Source organism: Haematobia irritans, chromosome 4 (assembly GCF_050003625.1).
Source record: "Haematobia irritans isolate KBUSLIRL chromosome 4, ASM5000362v1, whole genome shotgun sequence".
NCBI lineage: Eukaryota > Metazoa > Arthropoda > Insecta > Diptera > Muscidae > Haematobia > Haematobia irritans.
In genome coordinates this window covers 96879855-96894256 of record NC_134400.1, presented here as the reverse complement: position 1 = coordinate 96894256, position 14402 = coordinate 96879855, and the positions used below count along the sequence as shown (strand labels likewise).

General features: G+C 30.2%; 1 protein-coding gene across 1 annotated transcript in view; it reads right to left on the bottom strand.

The window, feature by feature from the left end:
* klu (zinc finger protein klumpfuss) overlaps positions 1-14402 on the bottom strand; it is a 141319-nt gene that overhangs the window by 41326 nt on the left and 85591 nt on the right. The window contains exon 2 of the mRNA XM_075305284.1: positions 3695-3741. The gene's annotated coding sequence lies outside the window, so the exon portion shown is untranslated. The remainder of the gene's footprint in view (positions 1-3694; positions 3742-14402) is intronic.

The window sequence follows — 14402 nt, the reverse complement described above, 5'->3', positions numbered from 1 at the left end:
CCGCATTAAGAAAAATGTCAAGATCGATCATATATGCTTGTCTTACCAAGTCAAGTCAATGCATTTGCTATAAATCCATTCTCATATAACTTACACTTATATGTGCCAGTCCATCTGTCTTTTTTGTTCTTTAGGTAGGTCGGTCCACTATTTACGCCTATGCATTTTGCTTTTGGTTTCTTGGGCTGTTAATATTGTTGCAGTTGTAGTTGTGCCCAAGGCAGTGGTGGGGAGTTTGTAAAATGCGTAGATTTGTTACCTTTCTCACTTGAAGGTTACTGTTGATCATCTCAAGTTTGTTGCTTAAATCTTTTGTCTCTGACAACAACGCACAGACCAACCACCAATACGCTTATTTGTTGTAAACCAAAAATGTCGTTGTTTGAATGATAGGACTGTGCATGGGAGGCGCAGGAGTATTTCATTGATTTTCCTATGTTTTTGTTTTTCTATTTTTAAATTGCACATTTTGTTGTTTGCCAGCCTAGACTGCTGCTTCTACGGCAATGTTTCCATCTAAAAATGGTTAACAACGACGACCTTCTATTTTAGGCCACTAAGGAATTACATTATAGCTATATCTTAAGTGCATAGCGAATATGAGGCGTGTGTGTGAGTGTGTGTTGCTATTGGTATAAGTGTATGAATATAGTATGTGCGTATGGGCCTCAAGCATTTGTCATAGAAATATTCTATAGTAGACTACTGTGCAAAAAGGCTAGACATTGAAGTTTCAGATACAGGTGATTTTCAAAAACTAATGCCAGAAACTGCAAAACAAAAACAAAACGCTTGCTCCCCAACGACCATTGCTCACTTCTGAATAGAATCAAAAAACACAATACACACAAATGGCATTGAGAGCAAAAAACAACGCAATATAATGCTGAACGTTTCAGACAGATTGCCACTTTTGTCATAACAAAATTGATTTTGATTTTTTGTCATCTCGTCGTTCTAGCAATAGAACAAAAATATGCCAGACTAACCGATTGTATGTATTTGGGCATTTTTATTTATTTCGTACAAATCAAATAGATCAATAAAAAATTGATTGTAATGGCTTGAGACATATTTGAAATACAAAATAGGTACATCAAGTTCGCAGAGCTAAAAAATTTATACTCGCCGACATTTATATACCCCACACATATATGTTTTTTGTTTTAAAGGAAGTTGGATGTGCACATGTGTTTAATGCATCAGTCTAAAATTATAATCAACCATGTTTAGGTTAGGTGGCAGCCCGATGCATCAGGCTCCATTAGACTATTCAGTACATTGTGATACCACAGTGGTGAACTTCACTCTTATCAGTGAGTGCTGCCCGATTCCATGTTAAGCTCAATGACAAGGGACCTTCTTTTTATAGCCGAGTCCGAACAGCGTTCCACATTGCAGTGAAACCACTTAGAGAAGCCTTCAAAAACTCAGAAATAGCACCAGCATTCTGAGGTGGGATAATAAACCGCTGAAAAACTTTTTGGTATTCCGTCGAAGCAGGAATCGAACCCACGACCTTGTGTATGCAAAGCGGGCATGCTAATCATTGTACCACGGTGGCTCCTAATCCCAAATAAGGAAGTATTGAATTCAACCTTGTTTCAGATAAAGATTAAAATCTTTTAAGTGTATATAGAAAAAATCTCAAATATTTTTTCAATTAAAATATTTATAGATTTTGAAAAAATATTTAATAAAAATAAAAACTAAATTCATTGAAGTAATTTTTAAATAAAAAGAAAACTCAATCTCATGTTTTGCGTGAATTAATTGAATTTTTAAATGAATTGATCGCAACAAAAATTATTTATAATTTTTTATACTTGATCTTTTTTTATATTTGATCTTCGCCTGTCTAAACTTTCGAATATGACAAAGTAGAAAAAATCGTACAAAACTGATTTTTTCGCAAAAATTAGACAAAAAACAAATTCATAACTTTGATTTAGATTTTCATAGTTTTGATGGCTTGGACTAATAAATTACGAAAATGTTCATTATGTGTATGTACTTTTTTAACTTATTGCGGAAGTCTCGGTATCAAAACGAACTATTACATTGTCTAATTTTGTTATACATCTTTTGTGAGTCTGTGCTAGGAATTGAAACTTGAAGTTGCGGTTAGGACATTGGCTTTACTTATTTTTTATGTAAGCTAGTATTTGAAACCCATACATCACCATAGTGCAATAATTGTTAATAAAGGTTATAAAACTACTCCAGCCATTTTTGCTAACGACAAAGAAAAACTAAAAAAAAAAACAGAACAATTTATCAAATCGCTAAAATTACAAAAATATAATTTTTGGGGTCACTTTGACAAATTAAATCTTTTAACTAGATTAGTTTTTTTATTGCTATGCTTTTTATGGCACTTTTTATACCTCAACATAATTAAATAAATGCAAACACTCCATAACAACTTTAACCCAATATGCATATGACATACGTATGCATATACGTTTTGTTTCTTCTTGATTTAAACGCATAAAAATCGCACAAAAACGATGACTGACTTTTTATGATTTTTTTGATAACTTAATTTTTTAATCGGCCATCGTCTTGTCTTTTCATTAATAAACACAATGACATTTTATAAATCGCTCACTTTCATACACTCTCTCGCGCAAAACGAAAAAAAAAACGTTTTCAATTTTTTGTTTTTTTTTTTCAAGTTTTGTTAGCCCTTGTCGTTTGCTTAGTTCCATTCATAATCATACAATTTTTGCTAAGCAGGTGAAAAAATGTGGAGAAAACGCAAAAAAAGCCCACTTTTTGTGCAATGCAAAACACTATTCAACAAAATTTGTTAACATTGCAGTTATCTACACAAAAACAAAAGAAAACAAAAAACCCTAAAGCATTCGTGCCCAATTCAGAAAAAAAATTTCGAAATTTATGGCGCCTTATGCATTCAAAAGTGAACTCATTTCGAAATAAATTGAATGAATTTTTATAAAATGCATGAACTAAAAGAGAAGAGCTAGCAAAAAAAAAAAATTAAACATTGAAAATTGCAAACTATTTAATTCTTCATTTCAGATGTAGAGCCAAGACTTAAAAAATAAAAAAAATGCGTTAAATGTTTTTATGAATCAACCTATACACATGTATTCTTTCCATAGCATACTTGAGGAATTCTACCACATACAAAAAATATAAAAAAGGCCATTTAAAGGCATTGACTTTAGAAAAAAATTTAGAATGGGGTTTAAAAAAATGTTAAGCACGCATTAGCAACTTAGAAATGTAGTCAATAGTGCAGCTAATGCATTGTAAGCATTTGCTTCAAATTTCTAATTCCAAAGAAAGAACATTTTAAAATTTTGCATTTTTTTTAATGTGAACATGTTAAAGTTATAAGCTTGGTTTACTTCAATTATCCATTCACACTTCCAAAATATAGAAAGGGTGGTCGGAAAAGTCGTTTGGCATTTCTTCAACTCATTTTTGTATATCTATAATGAACATTATTTTTAGTCAATTTTTGTACCTTTTTACCTTTAGACCAGACATTATTCTTAGTTTCTTGGAGTTGGATATTTTTTTAATTTATTTATTTACTTTTTTTTTTTTGGTGGGAAAATGTGATTGAGGTCACTGGCGGTAATCGATTCCGATCCCTATATACGAAAAGTCTTTTTCTACTACCCAATATATAAATTCATATTTTAAATCTTTGAAAACTTACCTATTTCATCTATCTGCAGTACATGATTTATGTATTTTTTTTAATATCTGTAAAGAGAAAGAACATAAATGTAATCATTAGAAATGAAATCAAAAAATCAAGTACATATCCTTCTATTGAAAAATAAATTGTTACTCTTTTCATTTACTGCCACTAAACTACATTCAGGAAATATACAAAACAACAGCAAATAATATTTACTGCAACACCTTTAATGTTGAGGTTGCATGTGTAAAATGACATACGTCATGTAGAGTCTGCTCCTTCGTCAACTCATTTCTATGCAAAAAATGGGAAAAAAGCAACAATTGTGTCCCAGCACTGTCCACCGCTCTGTCCAGCTATCCTGTGTATTTGTGATGATCATTTGTGTGAGGTTTTAAGCATCATTCTGTAGAAAAAAAAAAATAATACAGTGTTGTAGAAAATCAACACTGAGCAAAAATTATTGCATACCCTAAATTAAATTCTAAAGTCTATTAAACAAGAATAGAATGAATCCGCCGACTATTTTTTATGCTGATTATGTCGATTCATATTTTCTCAAATTTAGCAGTCAAGCATTGTTATCATTGAGAATTTTTAAAAAAGTTTTACCCGCCATAAAAGGTATCACAATTATTATAAAATATATATCACACTTTTGGTTAGGCTGCCGGCCTTGCCATAGGTTTAATATCTGTTTCGACTGAACACCATTAAGTTTTTCAGCAGTGGACTATCCCCTCTTAGTAATGCTGGTGACATTTCTGATTATTTCACAGCTTCCCTAAGGGATTAACCATAATATGAAACGGCATTCGGAGGGCCCTTTCATTGAGAATGAAACCGCTGATTATGTCAGCTCATCCAGACAAAAGTTTAACAGCCAAGCAATGGAACTTTTTCAATTAAAAGAGTAATTGATACAATTACATTTTTAATCAAACTAGAAGCATTTAGCCAATTAGGGCAATAATAGAAAATTTTGAAGAAATTACTTGGTACGATTAACTTTTTAATCAAACTCGAAAAACTAAGTCAGTTAAAAAAGTTATGGACATTTCTTTTTTATTTTGAATTTTCAATTCAAAATTTTTTGAAGCTATCAATTGTTAATTGAACTACAACACTAAGTCAATACAGAATGTAATTGGAAATAGTTACCTTTTTTAATTGAACAAATAATTGAGTTTTGCAATCACAACAACAATTAAAAATTTAATTGAATCAATTAAAAAATTGATTGAAATTTGTATTTGTTTATACCCAATTAAAACTGCGATTGAACTATAATGTTCGTGATTGAAGACATTTTAATTAATTTCGTGATTGAACAAAAAAAAGGTTTTATGTATGTACTTGAAATTTAAAATTCGGGGTATCACCCTGGATTTCTACTATGTTATATAAAAAATTTCTTTGTATACTTTTAGGCGCTACCAAAAATTTTATTAATTAACAAAAGTAAACTGAAATATGCATTTTCTCCTCAATGATCATCAAAATCCCCAAATACTAAATTCGGCTGAAGTATCGCATCATGTTAGCTACGACTTTTAAGCTGATTGATCATACCGATCAATCTCAATCCCTTCGGCTTTATTATCTGAAAATTGATTGGTATGAAACTCAATCAAATAAAATAAAATGTATTTAAAAATTATATTTAATAAACCAAACTCGTTTATTTAGAGACTTTTTGCATATAGTAATTGGTTTTTGGTAAAGTTTTATGTTCAGTGTACTACTTAAAAGAAATATTTACCACCGCTTTGAAACTTGCAACTTGTTGCAACAATTTTTTTTTGTTTTTTTTTGTTTTTTTTATATTTTTGTGGTCATGGTGAAGTGATGTCCTCTCTCTCTCTCTCTCTTGCTGGCTGGCTTTTCTACCGACAAGCTATATGTTTTAGGCCTGATGACATGCGCTTTAAGCCTTTTGATGCCGTGACAGTTGCAGTCATATAACCCACAAAATGCAACAGAAATAAAAAAAAACAACTGCAAGCAACAATGACCATATAGTGTCATACTTAAATTGCCGTACAAACGTTCAACCGTATGGAGAGGCAAACAAATAACAAATGTCTGCCATATGACTTGATGCGATTATATGCACGCACATCGCACCAAAAAATAACTCCAAAAAGCCAACACCACCACCACCATCATCACCATCAGGCTGTTTTTTAAGCCAGCAACAAAAAATCAAGAAAAGAATGCTAACAATAAGAATAAAGCAGAAAGCCTCTTCGAGAAAAAAAAAACAAAACGAAGCGAAGCGAAAAAAAGAAGACGAATCTGCTTATCTACGGTGATCCATCATTGGTCCATAGTGAAGAGACAAAGTCTTAAAAGCAGATATAGCCAACATCCATCCACAGCGATATTTTGCATATTGGCCCAAAAAGGTTTCGTTTGTTTTCCTTGTTACCTTACCTCACTCACCATCACCACCTCCTCCACACAGATTTTTGCTACATGCAATTTATAGGCCACAGGTGATTTAGCTCTCTCTCGCATTGCCGCTATTTGGTGAATATATGTGGCATCAGCGTTTCATCTGCTTGGCTTGGCCATAACAAAATATGCGGGCGTTAAGAATGAAAATATGCTAAAATGTGTCAGAACCTTTTTAAAAGCCATAAAACAACAAGTGTCAACTTTGTTTGGTCACTACAAGGATGGAGTCTTTGTGAGGAGATCATAAAACTCAACGCAGCGGTTTGCACACAACCTCAATACAATGCATGAAACCAGAATAACCAGTGAATTTACTGCATCTTCTCCTTCTTAAAGTAGGCATAACTAAAGACAATTTTATAGAGAACTTTCGAAAGATATTGACCAAGCTCCCACGGCTTTTCTTCTTTTTTATTTTGGGGGGGATTAGATTTAAAATGACTCTGGTAATCTAAAAGGAATTTCATTAAACCATCTAGAAATCCTTTAATTCGAAATGTCATCATCTTCATAGTCATGAATGAGTTGATGGTCAATTTTCTGTTTTGCTTTGGAAAATTAGACATTTCAATATAAAATTAAGAGAGAGATAAACTTATTACTAAACCAAATGCAAGATTAAAAAAAAGAAATTTAAATTAAATTTTACCAAATTTAATTAAATTCCAAATATTTTATACAAAATTGCAATAAAACAAATTAAATGAAAAATCATGAAAATTATTTAAATTAAATTAAACTAAATTTAATTAGGATTAAAGAAAATTACTAGGCTTCTTTTGTAGTACTGGATAACCAATTAAAAAAACAGAGTACTCGTTTATCCAGGGCAAAATTTATTTCTATAGAAGATTTTGTAAAAATTTTATTTTTATAGAAATTTTTATCAAAATTTTCTTTCTATAAGAAATTTTGTCACAATTTTATTTCTTGGGAAATTTGGTCAAAATTTTATTTCTATAGAACTTTTTCTCAAAATTGTTGATTCTATAGAAAATTTTCTCAACATTTTATTTCTTAGAAAATTATCTCAAAATTTTATTTGTAAAGAAAATATTCTGAAAATTTTATTTCTATAGAAAATTTTCTCAAAATTTTATTTGTAAAGAAAATTTGTTTCAAAATTTTATTTCTGTAGAAATATTTGTCGAAATTTTATTTCAATAATTTATTTTGATAGAAAATTTTGTTAAAATTTTATTTCTATAGAATTTTTTATCAAAAAATTTTTTTCTATAGAAAATTATGTCAAAATTTTATTTTGATATAAAATTTTGTTAAAATTTTATTTCTATAGGAAATTTGGTCAAATTTTATTTCTATAGAAAATTTTGTCAAATTTTTATTTCTATAGAAAATATTGTCAATCTTTTATTTCTATAGATAAATTTTGTCAAGATTTTATTTCTTTTTTTTTTCATTTTATTCATTTATTTGCATTCTATTTTCAACAAAACAATAAGCAAATGTTATTTATAACTATTTGCATTGAATGTGCATCGAGTTCTAGCAAACTCGACAAAGTACTCCCTATATCTTAACTAATTATTTTGTGTATGGTAAATCAATAATATGATGTCCCTTCAGCCTATTCAACTCGTCAGTGTCATCAAGTAGAGTTATAGCAAGTATTTTGGAATGATTACTTAGACGAGCTAATGTTAATTATTTTTTTTTAATTTCTCTAAAAAATTTGGTCAAGATTTTATTCCTATGGAAAAAATTTTTATCTATAGAAAATTTTGTCAAAATTTTATTTCTATGGAAAATTTTGTCAAAATTTTATTTTATTTCATTTTGTTTTGTTATTGTTGTCTTATGCTTCAATCATTACTGTTGTTTTTGATTTCAGCTTAAAACCAAGTAGAGGATGCTGATGAAGAATGTGGCAATTCCATTTTGTCAAAAATTCTCTTTCTATATAAATTTTTGCCAAAAATTTTCTTTCTATATAAAATTTTGCCAAAATTTTCTTTCTACAGGAAATTTGGTCAAAATTTATTTCTATAGAAAATTTTGTAAAAATTTTATTTCTATAGAAAATTTTGTCAAAAATTTCTTTCCATAGAAAATTTTATCAAAATTTTCTTTGTAAAGAAAATCTATAGGAAATTTAGTCAATAAAACTTTAATTAGTAACACTTCGTGCCTACCCTAAGTATATATGTATATATACTATTGTTTTTATTTATTTATATTTTATTTGAAAATTCTTATAAGTAGATTTTCCGTAACTATCCAATTAATTATATTCAGAGCTGACAAGTTCGACACCTTTTAGAAGCTCATATTCCATCCTCGTATTCACAGAAAAGTATTTAATAAATCATAATTAGTGAAGTATATTGTTTAAATTTAATTGAATTAAATATCACATAAAATTAATGTTTCTTCCATGCGTGTTCTCTTGTCGGCCTGCCTAGCTGCCTGTCGTTTTGACTGGGCCATGATATGCTTGTAACAAAAATTGACTGCATTAACTATTGAAAGTCTGGTTTGCGTTTTTGCTGCAACAGGCTCAAGACGCTAAAGTGCACTTTGGTTACCATTACAGCTGCAACTGTGTAATCTCGCAGAGACCAAATGGCTGGCCAAGCTGACTTGCTGCTCTACTGTTAGTTGGTTGAAAACGCGACAGACCATATAATGATTGTAATTACATGTACCCAAACCATGGAAAATCCGTAAAAGAAACTTAAGTAGCCTTTTGCTATGAATATATAACATTGAGATTGTGCAGTGTTCTTTTTTCTGTTTTTTTTTTTTTTTTTTGTGAAGGAGGGGTATAACATTCTTTTTTGTTTTTGTATTAAATTCTTTTTAACAATCTAACATTGCTACCATTTTTATGCAATTTTTTTATGGTTTGGCATAAACAAAAAAAAAGTATTAGATTTATGGCTTTACTTATCAACACCAGCACAACTTAGGCATTAAAGAGAACACAAAAGGCTACAAAGAAAACAAAACTTAATAGGTAAGGCCAATGAGTAAGCTAGCACTCTGGTACTCTAAAGTAGAAAATGTATGCGAATGACGTCTGGGGGTCTTCTTCGTTTGCTGGAAACAAACTAAACGGGCACGCTTGCGCGCACATGCCACCAAAGATTTCATTGTTTTTGGTTTCGTTTTTGTTTTGCAAAGATGCCCACGCTTATGATATGCAGCAGCAATTCACTGAATTATAATGGTCACACATCAGAACCCTCATAATTCTAATGGTGTGATGGTATACTTTTTACAGCACAATGGGACGGATGGCTAAATAGCGAAAGCCTCTTTTCTGAGGAACGAAATTTAAAAAAAGAAAACTTTTCTTTTAGCCCTAAAAAAATTACTTTAAAAGCGAATGGAAAGAGTAAGAGTCAGCCGTTGAAACGCCTGTCATACATTTGAGTTTATTTACTCTTTAAGAAAATACTTTGTAGCAAAGGAGAATTTCATTTGTCGTTACAGAGGAAAGTATTTTTCTTTCGGTATATGACAAATTTTCCCGCAATTTGGATTTAATTGCAAATTTTGAGATAGTAATATGATTATCATAATACTATATTTTTGCGAAAGCCTTTTTGTCAGCAATCTGGCACAATCAAAACTATTTTAGTACAATGAAATACACTAAAAAAAGTGAACTCTCTATTTCACTAAAGCCAATTTAACTTTATATTAGTTCATAGAATTATTATGTTTAGAGAAAGTTTCATTTACTTTAATAATTTTTTGCGTATGTTAGTTAAATGAACTAAAAATCGGGGGAAATTTATACAAAAATGAAGCATAAAGATTTCGTAAATTCGTATTTCTCACAAAATAGTTCATTATTTCTTTAAATTTTTAAATTTTATTAAAAATACATCCATCACTAAAGCCATTCTTGCAATTTTTTCCTTCAAACTACAAAATTTTCTTTAACAAGTGAAAAAAATTATTTATGTCTAATAAATTTTCTTGAATTTGTCGAAAAATGTTTACTTATTTTTGTCATATCGGCGTGATGCCAGCGTTTGTAATACTGTTTAGTTAAAAATTTCTAAAAATATTAAAAATTTTCTAAAATTAACCAAAAGTTTTCTTCCTGGTGGGTTCACTGTTTTTTCAGTGTAGCAAAAACCTTTGAGTTTACGAGTATACTGGTACACTCAAAGCAAAATACTTCCAGAACGAAACTCCAAACACTCTTCTTTCAGTGTTTGATTTAAAATTTTGAGGTACCAACATGATCACTACAAAAAAAAATGCAAAATCAGTTATGTCAGCAATCTGACATAAAACCCAAAATTAATTTTAGCATATTCAACAAAAATAAATATATGATAATTTCAACTAAATTTATTTAAAATAAATTTTATTAAATAAAAATAATTTTAATTAAACCACTTAAAAAAGTTGTTAAAATTTAAAAGTCTCTCAATGAGGTTATACAAATCGCCAAATGCAAAACAAAACGAAATTTTTTATATTTTCGTTACGGTATTGAAAGTCCATAAGTGGGGGTGTGATATTCATTCAAGGAAAATTCAATTTTGAGACCAACAAAAACTTTTATTACTTAATCTTGAATTTACTTTATATTAAAATTGGTGAGTAATTGCTATTAAATGCACTCAAGAAAAATGTTTACTTGGATCCAACATTTTGACCTTCACTTAAGGATTTTGTCATTAAATTCAAGCCAAAGAGGTGGCTTCTTTAAAATAAGGAAAATTTCTAGGAACCTATCTCCAGCTTTAAATCTAGGCTCTTTAAAAATAAAATTAGGACACAAATCTCATTTATCGAATTTTCATTGTCCTTTTGTCCGTGAAAGAAAATTCCACGTTATGACATACTTTAAAGTAAATAATATTTTCTTAATTTCTCAAAATATTAAATCAAAGATGCAAACTCCTCAAAATAAGTATTAGCCTACCGTTGAAGCTTTTTTTTCAGGTAATTTAAAGATTATTTCTTAAATGCAAAAATGTTTTTCTTTGCTTTAAAGGACTTTTACCTTACTTCAAACATATACGACTTTAACCAAGGGTATATTACCTTACTTCAAGATCGTAAAACTTTCACGGAAGAACGCAAATCAAAGATTTGTATTATAAATAGTAAATAGTAAATTGTAAATTTGTAAAAAAAAAATTAATTATTTTAAAGAAATTTGTCTTTAATATGGCGTATCTTAAATTTTAACTTGAATAATCTTTCATATTAGGTCAATATTTTTTTAGTGTATAAGGGTTTATATTAACTTTGTCTTTCTATTTATAAAATATTCATCTGAGACAGTGTTGCCAATATTTGGGATTCTTCCCCAAATCGGGTATATTTTTTTTAGTGTAGAATGGGTTTATATTAACTTTGTATTTCTATTTATAAAATATTGGTCTGAGACAGTGTTGCCAATATTGAGGATTCTTCCCCTCTTCAGTTGGGACTTGGGGATTTGGTGTGGAATTTTCAGAAATTTGGGGATTTTTGTGGGGAACTTTCCAAAAAGAAGTACAGCAAATCTTCAAAATAAAATAAAAATATAGCTTACAACCTCTTTATTTTACGGTATTTATTTGAAGACCCAAGCGTTACCCAGCAAAAAAATTTGGAAGTTCTTCCAAAGGCACAACTTTAAAAGCACTTCCAGAAGATATAATTCGAATGATGTTCTTTACATTGACTACACAGGAAGTTATTTTCATTCATTTATTTATAACATGCATTTTTCATATTTTTAATAGGCAATTTTAACTTTTTTTGTTTAAAATTTGTTAAAAACAGTTTAAGAATTCATAAAATGGTACAAATTATTAAAATTTTGTCGAAAAAAATGCTAAATCGAATCTGAAAAAATTGTGAATTTTTGAAAATATTTGAGGTCAAACGTTTCAGACAAGCGTTAGAATCCATTAATAATTACAAAAAAGAAATTATAAAAATTATTTATTTAACAAAATATCACAGAATATTTTAATTTACATCCAAAACATTACAACCTAAAGAAGTGATGCAAATTCAGTGCACCGCGGTTTTAAATGGAGGACTTCCTTCCTATGACAATCCAATGTTAAATTCATCGCTTCCGTGTCAATTTAGCACCACTTCCGGATCCAAAAAGAACATTTTCATTACTTTTTTGGCAACGCTTTTTTTGCTGGGTAGTTTTATTGTATTGTATCCTATCTGTCTGAAAGCTGTTAGTTTGTACCTTTATGTCATTCAAAAAGTTAAGAAATCTCAAGAGTAGAAGCATTCCATCCCAATGTGTTTCATTTGGAGGAGAAGCCTCAAATACTAATACAAAATGAAAACATTTCATTGTTGGGTTGGTCATAGAGGTAGCTAACCAGTCAGTTATACCTGGATCTGATGGCCTGATATCTCTTAGGCAGAGTAAGATTTTTTTCTTTATTCTTTGAGCACTGTTTTCGTTACATTTGAGTGTTTTAGCACGCGCTGCTAATTCTTGTTTACAAAACACCATTTAAACCATGGCATCTATCCATCCATCTCTAAGTATGGATTCAGCTAACCAACCAACTAACAAACCAACAAACAAACAAATACCAACTCAGCAACACCACGATTAGAGCTTTAACATTTCGTTTTGTTTTTCGCCTCTCCCCTTATGTTGCAGAATTGCTGGAAAAATCATACACTTGACCGACCAAACGGCCGACCATCATTATCGGAAGAAGAAAATGGTGGAAAAAATGTTGCCGCAGCTGTGGAGGTGGCGGCGTTGGTGGTAGCGGAATTGAAACCTAATCTCTAACAGGAAAAACTAAAACAAAAAATCAAACACCAAGTGGGGATACTCATAATAACTCCATACCAACCAATGTGGATGAACCTACCAGGCCAGGCATAGATTTTGAAGTTTGCGACGACGACGATCATTGTTTATGGTAATAATAGGTAATAATATAGAGCTTTTTGTGGTTATGGCTAGAGATTATTGTTCTGTATGATGATGACGATGTTGGTGCCAATGGTTGCCTGAGCAAAGCGTAAAATTCTAAGCAAATTGTAAGGAATTTTCTATGGATTGGTCTAACTGGTCTAAAGTACCCATTACCGATGATGCCCTCAACAATATTTTCCACATGTGCTTGAAAATGAAAGCCAGAGCATTTAATATTAGTGGAGAAGGCAGAACAATGCAAAAATCGTTAGGGTCTTCAATTACTTCATTGTTGTTTTTTTTTTTTTTTCATTTAATACGAAGAGAGAGAGAGAGACTAAGCCATACATCTCCAAACACCACATATTCGAGATGCATTACTGACGAGTATGAGGTAGTAATTTGAAATATCCACCCTCTCATGTGGTAATTGCAGTCAAAGACTAAACTCAATGGTTGGGTAAGAGCAAGTGGAAACAAGAAACACGAATATATGGCTACCATGGAAAGTCAGCAATTAGGAAATTCGAAAGGGGTTTTCACTTTTTATTCGGAGTAAAGCTTCAAAGCATATTATTGAACGAAATTCTGTATTTCCTATTTATTTATAAAGATTAGGGATATAAAATTCAAATATCGACTTTTAGACTACTCGACTTTATGTCAAAAAAAAAAAGTTGCAACAGTCGATGTTTACTTTTCGTAGTCTTCAAAATCTAGTAGTTTACTTTTGATTTTGGTCAAAATCGAATAATCGAAAATTTCTCAAAAAGTAGAAATCCCAAATTCAACTTTTCAATAATCGCAAAAGTCGACTTTTTCAAGCTTTTAACAAGATCAAAAATGTACTTTCCGTCTGGTGGACTCTTTGTAAAAACAATGGAAGTTTTTAATCATCAAAATCGAATAATCGGGTTTTATTGTGATCAAAATCGACTAACCGAACTTCAACGAAAAATTAGAAAAGTCATATTTTAATTAAAATTCTTAGCAATTGTTATGTTGAAAATTACTCAAAAAGTCGAAAGCACAAAGTCGAGTTTTTAAAAATTTCAAAATTCAACATTTCGACTAATAGACTTTTTGTCAAAAATTTCAAAGTCGACTTTTTATAATCTTCAAAGTCGTTAAATGTCATTTTGAAAATTAAACAGTCATCGGAAGCCCATATTGACTTTTTAAAAATTTCAAAAATCGACTCTCCGGCTACTCGATTTTTTGTCAAACAAGTCGAAATCGGTGTTGTATAATCGTCAAAATCGATTAATCGACTTTTTATAGTGACCAGAATCGACAAATCGAACTTTAACAAAAAAATTCGAAGAGTCGAATTTGAATTGAAAGCTCTAGCTATTTTCATGCTGAAAATTTATCAAATAG